The sequence below is a fragment of the Gopherus evgoodei genome, chromosome 6 (genome assembly GCF_007399415.2).
Source record: "Gopherus evgoodei ecotype Sinaloan lineage chromosome 6, rGopEvg1_v1.p, whole genome shotgun sequence".
Classification (NCBI taxonomy): Eukaryota; Metazoa; Chordata; order Testudines; family Testudinidae; genus Gopherus; species Gopherus evgoodei.
This window is the reverse complement of record NC_044327.1, coordinates 121,825,877-121,848,148: the sequence shown is the minus strand read 5'-3', so window position 1 is coordinate 121,848,148 and position 22,272 is coordinate 121,825,877.

Here is a 22,272-nt window from a genome sequence, read left to right as displayed (position 1 = left end):
AGCCCCTTCCCTTCAAAATCATACTTCAGATCCCTAAACAAACTTGTCTGGATCATGTGGTGCAAACTACAGTTCATACAAAGGTTTGCCAATTTATAAGCAGCTAGCAAAATTACAATGGGCAAGTAATGTCATAGAGCCAGGGAAGAACTAGGAGCAGTCAGCTTCCATATTTACTCTGTACTCAGAGTAACACATTGTTCTCTTTTATTCCATGTGTCTTTACAATTTTCAGCCATTCTCCCGTTTGAAATCCTTGAGGGCCACTTTCCGGATTAAACTTTGATTTGGAGAAAACAAATTTGCTGCATTAATTAGTAATGTTGGAACTGCCGCTAACACCATTAATAAATCATATTATGTACATGAAGGCCAAGATGAAGTAAGCCGCTGTAACCTAAAGCTGTGAAAAGAAACATCTTCTCCACATATCATGTCCCCCCCACATCTCTGCCAGTACTAAAAGCTAACTTTTGTTGTACAGGCTAGCTGGAGCATTTAAAGGACACAGACTTTTTCAAAATTCCTTTCCATTACAATAGCTGTTCCTGGCAAGGATGTTTTTATTAAATACTTGAAGCTTGAATCTCATTTGTGCATTAAGACACTGAGGTCTTCACATAAGTGAGAATGAGGCCCTTGATTTTTAGCATGTCAGTACCCCTTTAAATTATTATTAAGTAGTATGTGTATAGCAGTAGCACCTAGAAGCCCTAGTCATAGATTATTAGGGTTGGAAGGGACTTCAAGAGATCATCTAGTCCAATCCCCTGCTCAAAGCAGGACCAATCCCCAAATGGCCCCCTCAAGGATTGAACTCACAACCCTGGGTTTAGCAGGCCAATGCTCAAGCCACTGAGCTATCCCTCCCTCCTGGACTCCAGTGTGCCAGGTGCTGTACAATCACAGAATAACAAGATGGTCCCTGTTCCACAGAGCTTACAGTCTAAGCCTCAGTCCTATGAATACTGAACATATAAATACTCTTAAAATGCTACAGCGGCACTGTGCCACTTCAGTGTCGACACTTACTACAGTGACAGGAGAACCCTTCCATTGCTGTAGGTAATCCACCTCCTGGAGATGTGGTAGCGAGGTCGAGGGAAGAATGCTTCTGTTGACGTAGTGCTGTCTACACCGCAGTTTCAATCAGCTTCACTACGTCTTTCAGTGGTGTGGATTTTTCATTCCCCAGAAAGGTGTTGCTATGCCAATGTACCTTTTCAGTGTAGACCAGCTCTTACAAGCATGAGTAACTTTGCACCCATGGATCTACTTCTGTGCATAAAATTGCTCCTGTGTGTAAAGGCTAGTCTACACTAGAAGGTTAGGTCAACCTAATTATGTCACTCATGGGTTGTGAAAAATTTACATCCGTGGAAGATGTAGGTAAGCCAACCTGAGCCCCAGTGTCGACAGCACTAGGGTGACGGAAGAATTCTTCCATTGACCTAGCTACTATCTCTTGGAGAGAGGGATTTATTACAGTGACAGAAGAACTCCTGTACTAAGTGTCTACACTACAGCTCTACAATGGTTCAGCTGCAGTGCTGCACCTGTGCAGCTGTAGCATGTCTAGTGTAGACATACCCTCAGTGTTTGCATGGTTGGGGCATTTAGTTATTATGACAGTGTGGTAAGCCCATAAAATTTCATTTGAAATGGGAACCCTCAAACACCCTTAACTTTAGTGGTGCCCTCAGCTGCTGTTTTATATAGTTTAAAATCACTTGTTCTCTGTTAAAATGCTGTCTATACTTTAGAGACGTATGATACAGTGGGTTTTAGCAGAGGACTGTGAATGCAGAACTCCTGAATCCTATTTCTGGCTTGGATTGACTTCTTCTGTGATCTTGATTAAGTAACTGGACTTATGTGCCTCAGTTTCTCTCATTTTTAAAATGGGGATCATAAAACTTCTTTACCTCTGATAGAGTCTTCTAAGCACCACGAATAGTTCTCTTGATGCTGGGAATTATTAACACTTTAGTTCAAACTCACATTTCAGAGAAAAAAAATAGAGATTGTGGTTTGACAAACCAGGTTGAGAAAAATGAGGTTATGAAGAAAATCATGCTAAAGGTAAGGCGGGAAGGAGATTGAAAGGCATGTTGGAAGAAGACAGATTATAGAAAAAATAAGCCTTGCGGTATCAGAACATTTTGTATTATGAAAAATTGGCTTGAGGGCCATTGTTGTAAAATATTGCCCCAGGGAGAGAAAAATTACAGAGCTTGTGAAATTTAGTTTGTGTATTATTTTACAGCTCAGATAACTTCTATCCTGAGGGCAATATTTTGCACCTATTGCTTGAAATCAATCCCTGTTTCGCAGCTCTGGTTTTTTGTGTTTTTTAATGAATAAAATTGAGATGGATGCGGTATGTCAGAGAATACTGCTTGCTTTGTCAGAGCTGATCTTTCAAACACTGCTACAGAATAAAGATGAGATCTGTTCTTTCCGGTGATAAATTAAAGAAAAAATCATAATATTCTGATTTTATTATTGTGATCTTGTTATTACAAGCATTGATCCACCACTCCTTACTGTTGTATCTAGGTTGTCTTTACAATAGTTACTCAGACACATACACCTATCTTATCTTTATCTAAAGTCATAATCTACTCTCGGCTGTAAATCCTTGTCAATGATGTATTGGAAAAATGGGGATTATTTCTTAAATCCCAAAGATGATTACAATAATTCACATAAAGTCCAATCCAACTCCCACTGAAGTCCATTGGCTTTATAGGAACTTGGATCCGAGCCATAAAAGATATAACATGAGAACAATACAACGAATTCCAATACTATCACATTTTCTAGCTCATAGCCTTTGAGATTTATACAGGATTTATTACCATCTGGGAGCAATAGGAGCTCCAGCTCATGAAGAAAACCCTGATAAGAAAGCGTGGCTCAACCCTGCTCCTGGAGGAAACAAAGAAAAGGGTGAGGAATACGGAGTGGAATTTGGACCCTATGGAACTGAATGGAAGTGTTTCCACTGACTTCACTGGGCCCAGGATTTCATCTTAAGGCCTTGTCTACATTTAAAAGTTTTAGGTTAAGGGAGTGATTCCCAATAGAGTTATCCTAGAACATCCCCTAGTATGGGCACCGTTATACTGCTATAAAGGTGACTTGTACCAGTCTAGTTATGCCCCTTCCCACACAGGAATAGCTATACCAATGTAAAGCACCAGTAATACAATATACCTGCATCTATATTACGAGTGTTGTACCACTTTAACTATCCTGGTATAGTTAAAATGGTACGACTTCCCAATGCAGGCAAGGCCAAAGAATTGGATCCCAATTTAACCCCTGCCTTCAAATTCTTCCTGAAAAATTGGCTGCATCAGCTCAGGTTGACCAGGCTAATGATACTCAATACTTTTTCAATACTTAGTTGTCTCTGTGGTGATCATTTTTGTGAACTTTTCTAGCAGGATTTAGCTGAATTAGCTGAAGCAACCTCAGAAACATTAATCCTTGATAACTCATGGAGGACTGGTGAGGTGCCAGAGGACTGGAGAGGGGAAAACAGAGTAACAATCTTTAAAAGGTGGGACAAAAAGAATTCAGGGAATTATAGATCAGTCAGCCTAACTTTAATATCCAGGGGGAAAAAAAAAGAACAACCAAATTGTAAGCACTTAGAGGATAATAATGTGATAAGTAATAGCCAACATGGATTTGTCAAAAAACAAATCTTGCCAAACCAACCTATTTCTCTTCTGGGACAGGATTACCAGCTTCATGGATAAGGGGGTGGCAGTAGACATGATATATCAGGGCTTTAGTAAGGTTTGTGACACAGTCCCACATGGCATTCTCATAAGCAAACTAGGAAATATGGTCTATTTGAAATTACTAAGAGATGGGCACACAACTGATTGAAAGACTGTTCTCAAAGTGTAGTATCAATGATTTGCTGTCAAACTAGAAGGACATTTCAAGTTGGGTTCCACGGGGCCCCATTCTGGGTCAAGCACTATTCAGTATCTCCATTACAGATTGGATGGCGGAGTGGAGAGTACACTTATCAAATTTGCAGATGACACCAAACTGAGAGGAGCTGTAAGCACTTTGGAGGACAGGATTATAATTCAAAATAATCTAGATGAATTTGTCTGACTTCAATGAGACAATAAAGGTGTGCGAAGTGCTAAATTTAGGAAGGAAAAATCGAACATACAACTACAAAATGGGGAATAACTGGCTAGGCGCTAGCACTGCTGTAAAGGATCGGTGAGTTATAGGGGATCACAAATCGAATGTGAGCCACCACATATGATGTAGTTATGAAAAAGGCATATGTCATTAGGGGACGTATTAACAGGAGTGTTGTATGTAAGACACAGGAGGCAATTGTTCTCTGTTTGGTATGGGTGAGGCCTGGAGACCATGTCATCACACTTTTAAAAAGATAGGAACAAACTGCGAGGGTCCAAAGGAAAGCAACAAAAATAATGAGGGGCATAGAATGCCTGGCCTATGAGGAATGGATGAAAAAATTGGACGTGTTTCGTCTAAAGACGAGAGGACTGAGGGGGGACATAATAAGTCATCAAATATGTAAAAGTCTGTTATAAAGAGGATGGTGATCAATTGTTCTTCACGTCGACCAACAGCAGAACAAGAAGTAATCGGCTCAGTTTGCAGCAAGGGAGATTAAATTAGAGTTTAGAGAAAACTTTTTAATTATAAGGATAGTTAAGGGCATTAGAACAGGTTACTTAGAGAAGCTGTGGAATCTTAAGAACAAATTTAAAAAACACCTCGCAGGGATGGTCTAGGACGCAGCATATGGTCCTGGGTGGCTTCGGGACACAGAAGAGAGAGCAGCTGGGCTCTCTCTGCCTTTGTTACACTCAGGAGTGAGATCAGCTAAACTCACCACCGCCTGTGAAAAATGGTGCCAGTATTCAGAGCCATTGCCTGGCTTGGTTTCATGAAACCAAGCAATTCCCTCCTCATTTCCCTCACCCCTGGTGGGCCATACTCACCATGGCTGGTGCTGTGAGTGGCCCTGTGCACAAGCAATCCAAAGCAGTAGTGTCAATAAGCCTGCCTTTGAGTCAAACATTAAGGGACCAAGGGAAGGGAGTTCTGAATCTTAACTGTCACTTTCCATTGTGACTGTACTGACAATGGTATCTCTGTGTGTGCTTTGTCTGCAGCTGCTGCCGTTGTGACCTTGATGGGTTCCCCCTCCACACCCGTGGAACACCTGAGCCAGATAAGTAGGAGAAAGAAGAGAACTCAGGGTGACATGTTCAGTGAGATCCTGCAAGCCAGTCCTGCAGACCATGAGCAAAGGGCTTGGAGAGTGGACACAGCAGACAGTCTGGAGAAGGAAGACTGGACAGGGGAAAGGCCTAGGAGTCCCAGCAGGAAAAGGAGAGGGAGAAGCACCGGGACATAATGGAGCTTCTCTGGTAGCAAACACAGACGCTGCAGACTCTTGTGGACCTACAGGTTCAACAAGCCCTGGCTCACCTCCCTTTGCCATCCAGGGAGAACTCCATGACACACCTCCCTACACCCCACCACCAGAGTTCCATGAGGCATCAGGGGCTGCATCCTACTCCTACCACTCCATCCTTGGGGACAACGACAACCACAGCTTCACATGCACTGCCCTGTGAAAGCCATGGTTGCTGAATGCTTAGGTAAAATGGGCACAGATGTTCTTTTCCTTTAAGTTCTGTTCCATTCATTTATGATGTTTTTAATGTTGTTACTTTAAAATTGGGCAGGTTTTTCTTTGCACTGCTTTTGTTACTGAGTAAAATTCTATTATTTGGAAAATAAGCCATCTTTATTAGTGCACGACAGATGCTGTAGAGTGCCTCGCAGTTCTGAAAACACCCACTTGTTGCCGTACAGTGTGACACAACTCAGCATCACTGACAAACACACAGTAATAATCATAGATGTACAGCAAGCACTGCAAAATCAAATAGTTGCATTGACAGTCTTCTAGTCATAGAGGTGCAGCAAGCACCACACACAAAAACAGCAGGGCCAGGTAAAGCACAGAACCCCACAAAGCGCTACTGTGGCTCTCTGTCTTTAATGGTGGTTCCACTCTCATGAAACAGTTTGTAGAGGCTGCCACAAAGAGCAGGAGCAATAGAGTCAGATGATGATGTGTGAATGGGAGTGGGCCAATGGTGGCTCCTTTTAGGTTGGTCACTACTGATATGCAGTACATTACAGGATGTGTCTGCCTATGAGAGATCATTATATCTAGTATCTGCTTTAGCCTCTGCCTACATTGCATGGGATGGCCCGGCTGAGGGTGGAGATCTCTGAGAGACCTGAGCCTGCAGGGAGGTGGTGGATGCTGACCTGACCTTAGCTCAATGGAGAGTGTTTATAACCTGCCCGTAGATACAAATCTTTGTTTATCTCTATGGCTCTGGGCTGGGGTTACAGTTCTATTTTGCAGGGACTGTTGATGGCTGGGATGTTTCACATACTGCAGTAAGTGGCAGGAGGTGAAAATTGGTCACTCGTCATTCTTCCATTAGTCCCTCCTTCACACCTCCTTGAGGGCTGCTGAGAGACCTCTTCACTGAGTCTATATGTCTGATTTCTCTGCTTCTTAAAGCTACCATGTGATCCTTTGTGAGACCCCCAAAGATCACCTGGTTAGCCAAGATATCTCCATTTATACATAGTGCAGACCTGGTTCTTAGAACTTGTCCATTACTATAGAACAATAGAGCGTTCCATAGCACTGGGCCAAAACTCTACAACATACACACACACACAAAAGTCACTGCAAATGGCTCATGCTGTTACTCTAGTATACTATTGTATTTTGTAGTCACTAGCTATTCCTTTCTGGTGTAAGATTCAGGGTCATAGTCTGCTCTCACACTGGTTTTATACTAGTGTAGCTCTATTGGCTTTAAAGGCGGCACTCTTGATCTGGACTAGCATGAGTAAGACCAGAAGCTGCTGAAGGATAGAACACTGGAGTACATTTTATGAGAGAATTTGAATCAAATCAGAGTAAAATTTGAATCAATTTAGAATTTAAATAAAATTAGAACTAGGCTGAACTTCTAGCTACAACTGTTTACTGTTGGTTTGTTTGTTTACTTTCTTATCTGCAGCCTGTTTATTTATTTTGAAGTTCAGAAGTTCGCTTTGTCTTTGAGGGTTATGGGTTTTTTTTTGATAAACTCTTTTTTGTTGTTGTTTTGCTGCAGCTCTACTTCCTGGGCTGAGGTAGAAGTGCTAGAATGCTGCAAAAGCGGCTCTTCTCGTAATACTTCTGGTTCAACTGGCATCAGTCAGAACTCAAAACACCTGAGAGACTTTCTTCTCTCAAAAGCCACAGCCCAGTTCAGGAAGGCAGATCAGAGGCTTCACTGCAGCCTCCTCCCCCCCCCTTTAAGGTGTTTTCCCAGAACTTCTATCTGAAGCAAATTGCTATGGAAATGAGCATTAATTGGGGTTGAGATCCCTTTGCTACATGTCAGACATTTGTTTATGGACTAGGGCAGGGGTTCTCAACCTTTTCCATAGCGGGAACCCCTCAGAATTCCCCTCCCACCAACCCAGGACCCCATCCTGGAGGGAGTGAATGGTAGGATGGTCATGTGACCCGTGCTGAGTGGAGACTTAACCCCCAAGCTGAGAATCCCTGGCTTAACTAGTAGCTTATTGTATGTACAGGCTGGTGAAATTAAATTCCGTTTGGCACCATTAAGGCAGTGCAGAAGAACTTGTTGATGATACAACCATATAGGAGCAAATCCTGATCAGATTTCTTGAGCAAGTGATCCTACTAAAATCTATTGGAGTGCTTGTGTGAGTAAAATGAGCAGGGTTTGGCACGTAGTCTGTTAGCCTAGGGAATTCTGTATATGCTACCAGTTTCCCCTGTAACAGCTTCTGTTCAGACTTCTCACGTTGCACGAAATGTATTGTTCGGAGCTTAAATCCTAATAGAAATAATTGGCCATCAGTGACTCTGTTTTTGTACCTGGAGCAACTATATTGACGTCAGTGAAGTGTTTCCAGTTTTAAACCAGTGCTGCTGAGAGCGGAATTTGGCCCAAGGTTGCAGACTACGTGTGGGTGACATGAAAGGATCTTGTATTTAGCAAACAGTCCTAATATAGAGCCAGAACTTGCAAACGCTTATCCTTCAATCGGACTGATGGGGTGAGTAATAACTACTCATGTGAGTAAGGATTGACAAGATCGGTCCCAGATGTTACAGCCTTGAGGACCACATCATGTCCCCAGCACATTACAAGCCCTCCAATGCCTTGTACTGGTTAGTGAAGCTGAAAGAAAAGAAGAAATAAACCAAGTCCTTCTGCAAGGCTAGCAAGTGGTATAACAGCACCCAGAAAGAAAGCAGATGGGAACTAACAAACTTCCTGTCTGTCTGTCTAGGTCCTTTGAAAACCGTGTTGCAGATTAATGTGAAACCACAAATTATCACGTGCCTTGTGATCAGACTTCATGCGCCTTTCTAGTTTGTTAGTACGTGTGACATCCCCGGGTGTACTCCTGAGACTCCACCATCAGCACTCCTCTTTCATTCAATCCCGCTGTGGGGAGCTTTTCTGTTACCCAGAACAGCTTCAGTTGCCAGTTTCAACTCCCTTCCCTTGGAGACTGCGACTAGCAATCCAGGACCCTCTCCTATTCTCCATGCTGCTTGAGCAGGGACTAGACAGGGCATTGCCCAAGCTCTGGTCTTAGCAGAGCTCTAGTGAGGATTTGCTAGAGAGAGAGAGGCCCCTAGGAGAAGGAAAGGACTCATCTAGCAGGCGATTCTTTTCTCATGAGAAACCAAAGCCAATACACAAACCCAATATTTAAAAAGGGGGATAGAAGAAAGAAGGTTGGCTGGTGGTTGAGCTGCTGGCCTGGACTGTTGGAGAGCCATGTTCAAGTCCCTGGTCTGCCATAGAGTTCCTATGTTACTTTGGGCAGGACATTTCATTGCTTTTTGCCTCAGTTCCCCATCTGTAAAATGGAGATAAGAGCACTTCCTTAATTCCCAGCAATGTTGTGAGGATAAGTGCATTAAAGACTGTGAGGACCTTAGACACTATGCTGATGGGCATCAGATAAGGACCAAAGACAGCGCTGCAGTGGATCTGAACCTTCCCAGAGTATAGAGGTGGTTTGTTTGCCTGCCTCTCTAATGTATGATGAAAACAACATGTTCCTCCTGGTACCAGCCTGGGCTGTTCTCAAGACAGGTGCTCCCTGAGGTGGCTGTTTTGCTTGTCTCTCCAGGTCACTGCAGTCAACAAATTGGTATTTCAGGTATGGGAGGTGAAGCAACTATTTTGTAAGGCTCATCCACACAACAAGTAAAACCATGATTTTATAACCAGAACCATCAATGGGTTATAGGCAACATGGCTTAGTTTGTGTCTTCTGTTGTGTAGGAACACTCAGCCTTAATACCGGATACTGCCTCCCCATAGTTACATGTAGTCCATATTAAATGGATTAAAAACTGGATAACTGTTTCTCGTGCGGATGTTTCTCGTGGGGTCTGCAAGGGTCTGTTTTCAGCCTGACGCTATTCAATATCTTTATCAATAATCTGCAAGAAAATATAAAATAATTGCTGGTAAAATGTGCAGATGACACCGTAATTTGTGGAGTGGCAAACAATGAAGAGGAAACGCCCCTCTGGTTCACTTAATATGACAGAGGCCTTTGAAACATATGAGTTTTAATACAGCCAATTGCAAGGTCATACAGCCAGGAAAGAATGTAAGTTTACAAAAAGACCTGATAATGGGTAGGCTGCTGTGCCTAGCATGCTGATCAATATAGTCTCACTACTTCCTTGTACTCCCCTATCTGTCTGCATCCAGCTGTTATCTCTAGCTTCATATTTACATGGTAAACTTTTTGGTTCAGGAGCCATCTTTTGGTTCTGTGTTTGTCCAGCACCTAGCAGAATGGAGTGCTGGTCCATGAATGGGACTCTAGGTGCTATGGTAATAAATAATAATAGCAATAACAATAATAAATAGGTCACACTTACAAGATGGGGACTATATCCTGGAAGGAAGTGACACTGAAAAGTACTCAGGGATCATAATAAACCAGTGGATTATGAGCTCCCAGTTCAAAGCTGTAGCTAAGAGGGCAAATGCATTCCTTGGTTGTGTAAACTAGGGCATCTCAAGCAGGAGTAGGGAGATGATATTTCCTCTGTGTACAGCTGTAGTGAAACTATTACAGAGATACTGTGTCTAGTTCTGGTGTCCACACCTCATGAACTAACCTTCTATCATTGAGGTGCAGAGCGGTAAATGACTTGGTCGAGGTCACGTAGCCAGTCACTGGCAGAGCTGGGACTGGAGCTCCCCAGGTCTGAGTAGCAGGCCCGTTCTTTCTCCTTTGCACCACAACCTCCCCCCACTCCCTTTTCTTCTTTAAAGCACATCTGCCCCATTGCTCATTCTCCCTGCTTTGAAGCCACACTTTGTGTTCATAACCTCTGGTGTGGTTGCTGTGAAGATGATGAGGTCCCAAATGGAGGCGCATAACTTCAAGTGCAGAACAAGGGGGGGCCCACAAGAGAGGAGGCCCCTGCTTTCATTCAGACATATCCCTCATGATAACAAACGAGGGAAGAGAAGCAGCATTGCCTCTTAGCAGATGGTCTGCCATGGAGTGTCAGCTTCTCTCTGAGTCAAGCTCGCACCCCGCAGCAAAGCTGTGCTTGTTGTTGGTTAGCAGCTAAGAACATCTTTACGCATCAGCAAGACAGCATTCTTCCTGTCCCCCTGGCGTTTGTCTCCAACAGCAACATGGAATGAGGGCTGATTATTTATGTTCCATTTCACTGTGTGGGTTATGTGTTGTGTAACTTGCAATATTTCCTTTAGTAGGTGAATTGTGACTCCCTGGAGAAAAGCCTGTGTTTGGAGGAGAAATGAAACAGCAGGGATGGTACACTGGATAGGCAACGGTTAACCAAGGTGCCAGTGTTGGGGCTGCAGTATCTCCCAGGGATTCTGATAATAATAATAATAATAATCCATCGAGCTCCAGTACTTTAGCTAGACACCATAGCCACTGATGCATATTCATGCTTCATACAGGATACTCTCTGCTCCCAGCATTCAGTCCTGTTGCTCTCACAACTCCTCTGCTACTGCCCTTTTCCTTCCCACTTTCTGCTGCTGGTCTTCCACTCTCCTTCACTGCTTCAGGATTTTCCTCTTCAGCTGCCCCTTTCTGTTCATGGCCGGAGCTGCCCTCCCCTCCCAGTTGCCTCTCTCTGCTCATTGAAAAAGGAAGGATGGTTGGTTGGGAGAGGTAAAGTCAACACCCTGCTCTGTTACAGCCTCTGAACATGGGCAAGTCATTTGGGTTTTTTGTGCCTCAGTTCCCCATCTAGATGATGGGGATAACAGCATTTCCCTACCTCACAGAGGTGTGGGGAGGATAAATACTTTAAAGATTATGAAGCACTTTGGGCTTGTCTACATCACAAAGTTGCAGCGCTGGTGAGGGGGTTACAGCGCTGCAACTTAGGAGGTGTACACATCTGCAGGGCATCACCAGCGCTGCAACTCCCTGTTTGCAGCGCTGGCCATACTCCCGTTTTGTCTCGGGTGTAGAGGATCCAGCGCTGGTGATCCAGCGCTGGTAATCAAGTGTAGACACTTACCAGCGCTTTTCTTGACCTCCGTGGAATAAGCAGGTATCCCAGCATACCTGAGGAAGCCTCTGGTAATCAAGCTGGTCTCCTTCCCCGGTTTGCTCTCGCGTTCCCCGAACCCCGAGCAAGCAGGTCTCCTTCCCTGCGGTTTGCAGGGTGGTTCGGGGAACGCAAGAGCAAACTGCGGCGAAGCTGGTCTCCTTCCCCAGTTTGCTCTCGTGTTCCCCGAACAAGCAGGTCTCCTTCCCTGCGGTTTGCAGGGTGGTTCGGGGAACGCGAGAGCAAACCGCGGCGAAGCTGGTCTCCTTCCCCGGTTTGCTCTCGCGTTCCCCGAACCCCGAGCATGCAGGTCTCCTTCCCTGCGGTTTGCAGGGTGGTTCGGGGAACGCGAGAGCAAACCGCGGCAAAGCTGGTCTCCTTCCCCGGTTTGCTCTCGCGTTCCCCGAACCCCCCTTGAAGCCGCCCAACAGCGCTGCAGTATGGCCACATCTAACACCACTTGCAGCGCTGGTTGCTGTAAGTGTGGCCACTCTGCAGCGCTGGCCCTATACAGCTGTACTAATACAGCTGTAACAACCAGCGCTGCAAAATTTTAGATGTAGACATACCCTCAGAGATCTACTGATGAAAAGTGCTGTAGATAGAGTGACCAGATGTCCTGATTTTATAGGGACAGTCCCGATTTTTGGGGCTTTGTCTTATATAGGTACCAATTCCCCTCCATCCCAATTTTTCACCCTTGCTATCTGGTCACCCTATCTGTAGAACAGCCAGGTGGTGGTGGTATCCTACAGCAGCAGTATCCCACTCTCTTCTTCATGCTGAAATCCACTCAGCTCTCCCATCGCACTCTCTGCCACAGCTCTCATCACCCACTACAGTGGTTTCTCCCTGGTTGGTGGAGTCACAAGTCTGACATGACTTGCCACAGGACAGATTCTGTCCCCATCCCAGTCCCTGACAGCATCTAGTGGCCAGTACTACGCCTCCAGGGGCACAGAATTTCCCTTTGTCTCTCCTTCCCTCTGGAAGCACAACGCAGAAGCTCAGTCCACAAATGTAGCTAGAACTGCCAAGAATGCTGCATGCTTAACAGTGTAGCCACGTCTCCTCCTGTCATTATTTATTGGCCTCAATGGCAAAAAAATAAGGCTGTTTAAGAGCAGAAATGTTCCAGGGCAAACTTTTCACTCACATTTAACTTGTTTCCATTCTCACCACCATTAAAATTCATAGCAATGTGAATTTACGGCTTGTGAATGGTATCAAATTAACAGCCCTGGAAAATGAAGTCCCCTGTTTATTATCTACCATATAGCGCAGTGCCTGTCAGCCTGCTTTCCTGTTGACCTGAAGGGAGCAGCACAAGAGGAAGCTAGATGACTCTGTCTCATTCAGGCCGTGCTCCGGCTGCTGAAGGTGCTGATGATGTTGCCAATGACTAACAATTGGCAACCAATACCTACCAGTTGTGGTAATGGCTTTTGTGATGATGTTGCATTATTGTTGAGTGCCAAAAATGTGCTCCACCAATTTCGTTTCACACAGTCTAGTGAACAGCCACCAGATAGTAATAGCATTCAGTCATTATCAGGGGTACTGGAACTGGGAGTGCCGGCAGCCATGGCCTCATCACTTTTAAAAGCCCTCCCACTTTTTACCAGCCATAAGGGCGAGCAATGGGGAGAGGGGGTAGAGAAGAGCGAGCAGGGAGCGAGGTCTCAGGGGAATGGGTGGCAAGAAGGCGGGGCCTTGAGGGAAGGGGCAGTCCAGGATGGGACCACAGTGTCGGCCCCAGTGGCCCGCCACACACACTTTTATGGAGCTTCCATCGCCCCTGGTCATGACTGACCTGGCCTAGATTCAAATCAACCACTGAGAGTTGAAAGAGAAAAGACAAGAGTAGATATCTGTCTAAAAGTTATGATTTAATCCAGCTTCTGGGAGAAATTTTATGCCCAATATGTGAGTGGGGGTGGGGTGGGGTTAGGCTGAATGATTGCAGTGATTCCTTCTGTGACTCTGAATCCCTGTGTTCATCCCCTTTCTTCATGGGCCATTCAGGAAAACAAGATTGCATGTGTTGCCCTCAGCGTGCTCATAACACTTGCAGCTCAGCACTGAGCCAATGACTATAATTAAATCTCATGCTTCAGAGCTTCAGCTGGTCACCTGCAAGGGTCAGGAAGGATTTTCCCCCCCCTTGGGGCACAATTGGTCAGATAAATTCTGGATTTGCTTATTTGTTTCACCTTCCTCTGGAGTGTCAGAGGTTGGCCACAAGATACCAGACAGAGTGCTCAGGGGTGGTACAGAGCACCTTCTTCTTAGAGGCCTGGCTTGGTGAGTCTCACCCACGTGGTCAAGGTCAAATAGAACACCAGATTTGGGGTAAGGAAAGAACTTTCCCCCAAATGAGACTGGCAGGAACTTTGGTGGGTTTCTTTGTTTGTTTGTTTTTTGCCTTCCTCTGCAGGATGGCACATAGATTACCAACTAGGTTCATCTGGGCATATCTCACCTACTGAATCCCTTGCCAGTGCAGGGGCCTCAGGTATTGATGGCATCTCGGTGTCTCCTGAAATGCTTTGTTCTAGCTAAAGTCATTGGGCTCAATACAGGCGAACTGGGTGAAATGCAGTGGCCTGTGTGTGGTGGGGTGTATATCCCACACTGTGTCTGAAAGCTTTAACTGGAGCTGGAGAACCCAATTATGGTACTTGGTTGCACCTGGAGGGTGGGCCCAGGCCCAAGTGAAAGATGAGTTCCAGCTGGAGGAGGAGCTGGGGGTTTACTCTAGAGAGAGAAAGCCCAGAGTAGAAAGAGGGCTGTAGGGAGAGAAGGGTAGAACTCTACACTTCCTCTCTGGGCAAAGGCCTGCAGGGAATAGGAAGACTCATTGCAAGGTTAAAGAAGAGGAAGCCCAGAGGAAGAATCGGTCCTGGGATTGTCCCCATGTTAAGACTCTGGCAAGAGGCCAGGAGAGACAAGGAGCAGCCACCAGGGTGGAGCAAGTTCTAGCGGTGAGCCCTGGTAAAAGGGCAGTATCCAAATTGCCAATGAGAAAGCCCGTGGAGGCATTCAGCTGAGGAACAGACTCTAGAGAAAACTTAAAAGGGATGAAGGCTTGAACCTGAGGAGGGCAGATTCCTATTTTCATCTGGGATTCCTTGGAGGACTCAAGGGAGGAACCCCAGGAGTTCCAGTTCTGAAAGAAGAGTGAACCCAGAGAGGCCATGGAGCCTGAGAAGGGTACCAGTACAGAGTGGGCCCAGCCAGGGGCTGTGAGAAAGGCCTGCTGACAGGCTGAGATGGGTAGAAGCCCAGTGAGATAGCAGAGGGTGGGCCTGAATAGACGTACTCTGCCTGCTCACTACAGGGTCCCTAGACTGGAACCCAGAGGAGAAGGGAGGGCCTGGGTTCCCCATGCCACTTGGGAAGGTGGCATGAAGCCCATTGATATAAAGGAATAAAGACTTGAAAAACCCCGAGACAGGAGGGAGTAAGGATCACGGGGCGCCGACTCAGGGGCCAAAGACCTGATGTAAAGATGTTAGACTTCTGTTTCTTGAGCTCTGTTACCCTGGAAGGAGGAAACTGGTGGGGGAGACTATAGGTGTGCCTACACTTATGGTGGGCATGGCACCTCCGGAGCATGGGTATAAATAGCAGTGTAGATGGTGAGGCACTCACTAGGCGAGTAGTGTCAAAACCTGCCAGGACCCTAAAGTAGTATACCTTACTCTCTACACACCCAAGCAGTACTCCCCATCTATATTGCTGTGTCTAGCAGTGTAAGGTCCCACTGCCAGAGCCTTTCCCCATTCCCTTCTACCTGCCAGAGCCTTTCACTGCCAGGGCTGCATGTAGCTACACACCACAGTCTGGATGCAGCGTGCCTTTCACTGCGGTGTGTAGCTCCACATACCCTATGTGCTGCCACCAGTGTAGACGTGGCCTGTAAGTGATGTGGCCAGAGGGCAACCTCACAAGAAGAGGCAGACCACCACAGGCCAGTGCAACTGTTGGAGGGGGTATTCAGTGAGAGGAGGTTGATATGCCATTCGAGAGGTGGGGGGAATGGTGAATCCAGTCTTCTACACTGTGATATACAGCTCAGACTACATGTTCCAGATAGTCCCTTCTGGCCTTAAATTCTATTAAATCTATGAAAATAAATCTTGTTTTATTCAAGCAAAATGACCAGTGTTCAGAACAATGTCTACATTTTCCCTTTGCCATGTAACCCGCTGACCAGTGTGACGAACTGGGAATGTTCTTAATGATTTCTCTGAATACTGTGTCGGTGCCTCAGTGTCCCCATGGCCGTTCTTAAGTATCTGGCAGAGCAAAGGGCCAGTGCACCTAAATGCCTGACACTCTGTCTCCTAGCAACTGATGACCTGGGCCCCTCCCCTGCAAAGGTGCCAACTGAAGGTGTTGGAGACAAAGAGATCAAGTGACCTCCTGGCCCGGGAAAGGAGCTGAGCAGAGAGGAGTGGCTGGAAGGGGTTGTTAGTCTGGAGCTGGCTGGGGTCGAGGAGTGAAGTGCAGACGTGGGGGGTCTGGCTCACTGCCCCCCAGAATGGACCCAGCTGAGGGGTCTGGTTCGCTGTATCTACAAGCTCTGTTTTAGACCCTGTTCCTGTCATCGAATAAACCTCTGTTTTACTGGCTGGCTGAGAGTCACGTCTGACTGTGAAGTGGGGGTGCAGGACCCTGTGGCTTCCCCAGGACCCCACTGAGGCGGGCTCGCTGTGGGAAGCGCACAGAGGGGCAGAGGATGCTGAATGCTCCAAGGAGAGACCCAGGAGGTGAAGACGTGTGAGCTTCTTGCCCTGAACAAGTCTGCTCCACGGGAGAGGAGGCTCCCCAAAGTCCTGACTGGCTTGATGGGGAGCATCCAGAGCATTGCCTGGTGACTCCGTGACAACCAGGCAATAGATATTTCTACTCTAGCTGCTTTTAGGAATGCAATTTGCTACCAGTTGCATTTTTACATTTCTAATGTAACTCTTAGCATAGTTGTAGAAGGACATTCAGCAATGCATCATTTCCTATGAGTTGCATTTCTGAAAGTGTTTGAGCTCAAAATCTCTCTTACTGGAAAAGATGTGGGATGTACTGCATGGTTACTTCACCTCCTAGATTACCCAATAATTATTAGAAAGTTAACTGAAAAGGACACACTAATTTTAATAAGGATGACTGCACTAGTGACATTGGCATATGTGTGATAGAGCAGACTCATTTCCTGGAGTGGAAGCACGTGGGTGAAAGATTCTTTTTAGGCTGGCTTCAAACTATGACACACTTCCTACTCGGTTAAAGATGATTGGGGAATTTATGTAATTTCGTGCCTGCAGTTTCTTCTTTCAGTTCATCTGAATGTGCCAGTGCAAGACACACACTTTGGCTGAGACTCTGAAGGACTTCACGCTCAACTCAATAGCATTTTTCTGTCTGTCTCTCTGTAATGTGATAGATTTTGAACACTGCATCCAATGAACTCCAAAATTTCAGGGAACGTTTTAGGCACAAGTGGCCAGAACCCTATTGACTTTTGGGAAAACTGGAAAACTGAAAGGGGAAAACTGAAAGGGGAGCCTCGGCTGATTAGCTGATTAGCACATCCTCAGCTGTAAGCACCCCTGCAATTATCTATAGGTCAGGTTGGTTGATGGTAACCATTAATGCCTTCCATCATAACAAAACCCCATCTCCTCTCTGCCCCTCCTCCCAAGAGAGTTTAATATGTTGACAGTATGGATCACTTACATCCCACACAATGACAAGAATAGCTGTCGGAGGGGCAAGACAGGGGGAGGATTGGGGGTGGGAGAGGAGGTGTGCATACAATCCCTGGCTTGAGAAAATAGGAAACCCTGGGATGGGGAAATGGGGCACAAGAGAACCCCTGCCAGGGAGGTAGAAGGGGGGTGGAAAGGAGGGAATAGGAGAAAACCCAGAGACCTTGCTGAGGCAGGAGAGATGGAAATGGAGGGTATGGGACACCTGGTGGTGGTTGGGAGGTGGGGTGACCCTCATATGGGGGAAGGAAGAATGGAGGCCATGGAGAAAATGGGGATCCTGGAATGGGAGGGCACACAGGACTCCTGGCAGAGGCATCGGGAATACTCTGATATGGAGGAGGGGGCGAACACAGCCCTTGGCAGGGGATAGATTGGGACATGCAGGACAGGGAGGGTGTGGCACACAGAGCTTGTGGGGGGAATGGAGGGATGCAAGGAGCGCATAATGTGTTCAATGAGCTCTGCCCACGGAAGTCACAATAGTAACATCCTGGTCTTTTATAGCACCTTGCCTCTAGGGATCTCCAAGTGCTTTACAATCCATTGACTAGGCCCGACACTTGTGGGAGCTCAGCGTCATTGACTCCCTTTTACGGAAAAGGAAGTTGAGGTACATAGTTGTCAGCGCTGCTGAGCACCCACACTCTTAGATGTGGTTAATTTGGTGGGATTTTCAAAAGTGATAAGTCCCATTTTCAGAAGTGACTTGGGCACTCTAGGCGCTTAAGGCCTTGTGTACACCCACATTTTGTACAAGTATGACTATGTCAGTTACAAGTCTGGTTTTTTCGCTCTGAAAATAAGACGTGCCCAAGTGATTTTCCTAAGTTCCCACAATAAGCTGGTTATAGAATCCAAGAGTCCTCAGGCTGAATTCACGTAGCTCTAATGAAGTCATCAAGGACCAATTTGGCATCCTGCTTTTTCATTCGCGTTCCCTAGCTGCTGGGCATGCTCCAAAGCCCATGAAACCTAACCAGCAAAAGACAACTGGGCCGTGCTCATTTCGGGAGGTCTATGCTGAAAAGTTAGATCGACCACCCCTTCTGTGCGACATAGTTAAGATGACCTAGTCCCTGGTGTAGGTAGAATTCTTCCATCAACCCTAGCGCCTACTGCCTCTTGGGACGAGGATTATGTACAGCAATGGGAGACGCGTTCCTGTCGGTGTAGCTAGTACCTACGCCGAAATACTGCCCTGGTGCAGCTCAAGTGTGTTAAGTGTTGCTGTACCCTCAGTCTTGGATTTAGTGTCACTTCCTATCTGACTCAGGCAGGACTCTGATGTATGAAATGACTATCTGGGGTTTCTCTCTTGATAGCCGGGGTAGTCAAACTGTGGCTCGCAAGCCACAAGCAGCTTTTTTACAGTCAAATAGGCCCCCCCATGCCTATCCCCCTTCTCCGCCTACCAGACTGAGAGGGATGAGGGAGGCTTGGGGCTTCTGCGCTGTGGCAGGACGGTGAGGCTAGGGTCTGCCACTGGTGCCTGCTGAGAGTGGGGGGAGCACAGTTTAAAGGTCCACCCCCCCAGTAGCCTGAGTCATGCCCCACCAGGTACATCCCCCCTCTTACCCTCAGTGGCCCCTCCTGGCAGCTCCCAGGTATTAGCTCTGTGCAGAAAGGAGGCAAAGAGCTGGCAGCTGCAGGGAGGGGCGGCTGCTCTAGCTCCGCAGGGAGAGGCATCAGCAAAAGCAGTGACTCTCCCTGCAGCTCCCAGCTCTTTGCCACTGCCTCTCCCCATGGCCACAGCTCCCAGCTTGCTAGCTCCAACACCTGCCATGCAGAGAGGGGGCCCAGCAGCACCCTGTGACTGAGTGGGGCCAGCAAATCCTGGCAAAAATCAAGCAACGGGCATGTGATCCCACATGTTCCTTCCACGCTTCGCCTCTGCCACACATCTGAAGCCCTGAGCCCTGGCAGGTGCTTCCCGCAGGGCTGAAGCCCCGAGTTGCAGCAGGTGCGCCCTGGCTCTTGAACTCTGAAGATTGTTTAATGCGGCTCGGACGGTCAGTAAGTTTGACCTCTGCTCTATAGCTATAGCTACGCTACTCGCCACTTTGGGCTGTGTGTAGGGAAGAGGTGGTACTAACCCACTGGCAGGCCCTAAGCAGGAATATTTGGGGGGCCAACACACAGAACACATACTAAAAAAGTGAAAATGGGGCCCCCTTGAGCTGCTTCGGGCCCTAAGCAATCAGTCTGCTTATGCCTAGCGCTGGCTCTGGTGTAGCGTATGTATCACGCTGCAGTGAGAAGCAGGCTGGGTCTACACTGCTGCCTGTAGCTACATGTGTTGCTGAAAGGCTCTGGCGGGGGAAAGGCAGCAGGGAAATGCTCGACCCCCTCTGCCTGCCAGAGCCTTTCCCCATTGCTGCAGTCTTTTCCTCCAATTGGAAAGGCTCCCACAGTTGAGAGGCAGCAGGATGCTCCCCAGCTAAAAATACCAGGGTAGATGGGGAAGCCTGGCTTGGACAAGTAAAGAACCATGTAGGGCATGTACTTCGGTACGTACTCGCTGCACTCTATTTCTTCCTCACCACCTATGCTGCTACTTACACTCCTGTTGGAAGTTCTCCCTGAGCACACACTCCACGCCCCACTGAAAGAAGTTTGCAGCGTAGGTATACCCTATCTATCCTCCGAGTGGCTCCCATATGGTGGAGTAGCGTGTGTCTCTGCAAGGGATGCTGATATCTTCTGTAGGTAGCTATCATTCATATCAAATGTGGTTACTTTATTAGTATTGCTATTTTTTACTCATCTCACTGCTCTGTTTGGTTGGATTTCCAGCTGTGACCCAGATGCATTTGTTGATCTGAGGAGCTCAGGCTACTGCATTAGAGTCACTTTATAAGTTTCTCGGCATTATTAATTATGCAGAAACTGAAGTCGAGTGCTCAGGAGCAGAAGCTTTCAATGAAGGCATCACCTGGCCTTCCTGTTCAGCTCCTTGCCTGTATCTGTTTCTCAGGGTCATCTCAGGTTATTGGTGTCTCTCTCTCTGTTTTATTGTGTCTCAGAGGTGTCACAGAGGAGCTTGGTGCTTGCTGGCCCCAGTCCAACTCACTGATTCTTGGCCTGTTTTGCAAGCAGATTACGAGCCCATTGCTGCAAAGTGCTTTTATCTCTCAGATCTCAGCCTTCTCCGCGTCTGCGAGGAGTTGTTTCTATGAGTCCTTGCCCAAGCTTTCGGTTTCCAGGAAACAATGTGATGTTATCGGCAGCCCTCATCCGAGGCTGATTTTGAGCAGCAAGATGGTGCAGTAGCTTCCTGCTTCAAACTAGAGGTACATACTGTATTTCAAATCCAATTTCTAGTGGAAGTAGATAAGGTGAAGGAAGGAGATAAGGACAAGGATGCCAATTCAGCTGGCCTAGCTACCTCTCTCTGTTGAAATGAACGCCTTTAAAGGGCCAGACTTCAACATTAAAGGTGCGTTTTGAGGCACCCAGAAGATTGCTTCCTAATCAGCCATCTCACATCAGCTCAAAATGTTATTTTCAGCGAAGCACACTGGAGACCACTGATCTACACTGCCCTGTTCATCTTCGGTTTTCTTTGTGAAGCAATACTTACTTGAAGAAGACATATTTCAGTGAGACTGGAAATTGGAGTCAGACCAACACTCTGCCTTGAACCCTATGAATGGAGACAGGCCATGTGTATACAGCAAAGCTGGGCCAAGTTTTTCAGCTGAAACTTTTTTGAGTGAAAAATTAAGATTTGATGACACAAACATTTTGTTGAATTTGTGCCATTTTTGCCAAATTGGTCATGGCAGCGAAAAGAAATCCATTACTCGCACGGCTCTAGTCTACAGCCTTAAATTTCCCCTGGGCAGCACTAGTTTTATTAAGGCTTTTGTCCCCTCCTTCATCAGGCTTTTTATTAACAAGATACTAGATCGTTGTGTCCTATCCTACTGCACTGTAATGGGATTCTGTGTCAAAGTCAGAGGTGAGAGGCTCATTGAGTTAACCCTTCATTCTTCAAGTTACCCTTTACCAAAATGGTATTAAATAATATTTTGCATATTCAAAGCACGACAGAAATTTTTATTAGAGATAATTGGGGGAAGTTGAGGAGAGTATCAAGTCAAAGACAAGGGTTGACAATTCCATTTTCTTTCTTGAGGCTACAGGGCAGTTAGACACTATGGATGGGATATAGTGTATGCTGTGCAGGCCTAACTGACACTGACGATAAAAAAAATGTACTGGAGTGGATTCCAATTCACCACGTTAAAAGGAATATGCCATTTAACCATGCTCTACCTCAGTTTGCCCATTTGGCACTAAAATCACTTACCCTCCTCCCAACAGGACTTTTAAGAGGCTAAACTTGTCGGTGTCAGTAAAAAACTCTGAGAGCCTCTTGTGGAAGGTGCTGGAGAAGTGTGCAATATTATCATTATGAGAGGTGGTCCTTCCAGATCACAGCTGAGGCCCACTTAGCAGCACCGTGTGGAGAACTTTGTACTACTTGCTGCCCATTCTGTACCCGGACTGTGGATGTACAGAGGACTTGTGTCTCCAGGCCTATCACTCCAGTCCATACACAAGCTCTAAATTCCCCCAGCAAAAAAAAACAAATTAACAAACCTTTAGTAGCCTCTAGTTTGGGTGCTACATTGGTTGCTGTGCAAAGAAGTGACCTCAAGCTGAGGCAGGATTTGAGAATCCCTTCTCTTAGCCATAGGCGGATGTCTTGGATGAAGGAGAATGGGCAATGACCTTCCTGATTAATGGAATAAAGCTGATGCACTGACTATAATGACA